Here is a 2,539-nt window from a genome sequence, read left to right as displayed (position 1 = left end):
GAAAGATCTCCAGAAATGTGAAGTAAATTGAGCTCCTCTATATGAAATGATAGACAAAGGAATCCCATGCCATCTCACAATCTTATCAATGTAGAGTCTTGCATAATCCTCGGCTCTGTAAGTAGACTTCACAGGGATAAAGTGGGCAGACTTAGTCAATCTGTCCACAATAACCCATATGGAGTCATGCTGCCTCCTAGTCCTCGGAAGACCAACCACAAAGTCCATATTAACGGCCTCCCACTTCCAAGTCTGAACCTCAATAATATGAGTCAGACCACAAGGCTTAAGATGCTCTGCCTTAACCTGCTGACAATTAGGACACTTAGCCACATATTCTGCAATCCTTCTTCATGCCATCCCACCAATAAATCTGCTTAAGATCATGATACATTTTGGTGGAACCTGGATGTATGGAATATCTGGAACCATGGGCCTCTGCCACAATCCTGGTCCGTAAATAACCCACATCTGGTACACACAGCCTGTCCTGGTATCTAAGTATGCCATCATCTCCAAAAGCGAAAAACTCATTCATTTTTAACAACACTGAGTCCTTTAGCTCCATCAACACAGGACGAAGATGCTGACCCTTCTTGACTTCAACTATCAGGGAAGATTCAGAAATAGGGTGAACTGAAACACCTCCACTAGTAGAGTCAACCAACCACACACCCAGTCTGTCCAGCCTGTGTACCTCTTTAACCAGCTCATTCTTCTCATCCTCAACGTGGGTTGTACTCCCGATGCTCATCCTGCTTAAAGCATCAGCCACAACATTAGCCTTACCTGGATGGTAGTGGACATTGAAGTCATAATCCTTCAACAGCTCCAACCATCTGCATTGACGTAGATTTAACTCCTTTTGTGTAAGCACGTAGTAGAGACTCTTATGATTCGTGAACACATCCACATGCACTCCATACAGATAATTCCTCCATAGCTTTAATTTAAACACCAGCGCTGCTAACTCCAAGTCATGAGTGAGATAATTCTTTTCATGAACCTTGAGCTGTCTGGAAGCATAGGCTATCACCTTACCAGCCTGCGTAAGAACACAACCCAAACTAACCCTAGATTTATCACAATAAACCGTGTAATTCTCACCACACTTAGGTAGAGTAAGCACCGGGGCTGAAGTGAGTCTGTCCTTGAGCTCCTGGAAACTCTTCTCATAAGTTTTCATCCATTAAAACTTGGCCTTCTTCTTCATCAAAGAGTGGGGCAGCAATGGAAGAAAAACCCTTTACAAACCTGTGGTAGTAACCAGCCAATCCCTGAAAGCTACGGATATCGGTGGGAGTAACAGGCTTTGTCCAGTTCTTAACAACCTCAGTCTTCCTGGGGTACACTTCTATACCTTGATCAGACACAACATAGCCCAGGAAGGTCACTGATCTCAGCCTGAATTCACACTTGCTGAATTTGGCGTACAACTGATGCTGTCTAAGTACCTGGAAGGTTAGTCTCAAATGTTGTTCATGCTCTTTCTTGGTCTTAGAGTAGATCAGAATGTCATCAATGAATACTATGACGAAAGAGTCAAGGTATTCACGGAAGACTATGTTTATGAGGTCCACAAATGCAGCAGGTGCATTCGTGAGACCAAATGACATAACCAAGAACTCATAATGACCATAACGGGTACGAAAGGCTATTTTTGGGACATCTCCCTCCCTAAACCTAAGCTGATGATACCCTGAACGAAGATCAATCTAAAAGAAGAAACTAGACCCTTGGAGCTGATCGAACAAATCATCTATTCTAGGAAGTGGATACTTATTCTTTGTAGTGAATTTGTTGAGATGTCGATAATTGATACACATTCTAAGGGTCCCATCTTTCTTCTTTACAAACAACACTGGAGCGTCCCACGGGGATATGCTCGGCTGAATGAAACCCTTATCAGTGAGATCTTTTTACTGCAGCTTGAACTCTTTGAGTTCTGCTGGAGTCATTGTATTAGGAGGAATTGCGATTGGTTTAGTATCGGGTTCTAAGTCAATACCAAAGTCAATCTCTCGAAGGGGAGGCACTCCATGCAACTCTTGAGGAAACACATCTAGGAACTCATTCACTACGGCCACTGAGTCTATGGAAGAAATGTCATGATCTAAACCATTAACACTCACAAGATGACATAGTAACCCCTTGGACATCATTTTATTGGCCTTGAGATTTGAAATCAAGGGATTAGGATGACTTGAATTGTACCCCTCCAAGACTAACTCTTCGTCATCAGGGAAGCGAAAGCTCACCACTCTACTACGACAGTCCAAGCAAGTATAACAACTGTGAAGCCAGTCCATGCCAAGAATAATATTAAAATCATGAATGGGAAACTCAATCAAGTTTGCACACATAGTCTTACCACTTACAACTATTGGACAATCCTTGTATACCCTATCAGTTCTTACATTTTCTCCTAAAGGCGTACTAACCACTGTAGGATCATGCAGAACTTCAGGTAGTATTTCAAAAGTAAAGGCAAGCAGAGGAGTCACAAAGGAAAGCGTAGACCCTGGATCAAGTAGAGCAT

This window comes from Solanum pennellii, chromosome 1 (genome assembly GCF_001406875.1).
Source record: "Solanum pennellii chromosome 1, SPENNV200".
Lineage (NCBI taxonomy): Eukaryota > Viridiplantae > Streptophyta > Magnoliopsida > Solanales > Solanaceae > Solanum > Solanum pennellii.
Note: the sequence above shows the minus strand (reverse complement) of the source record.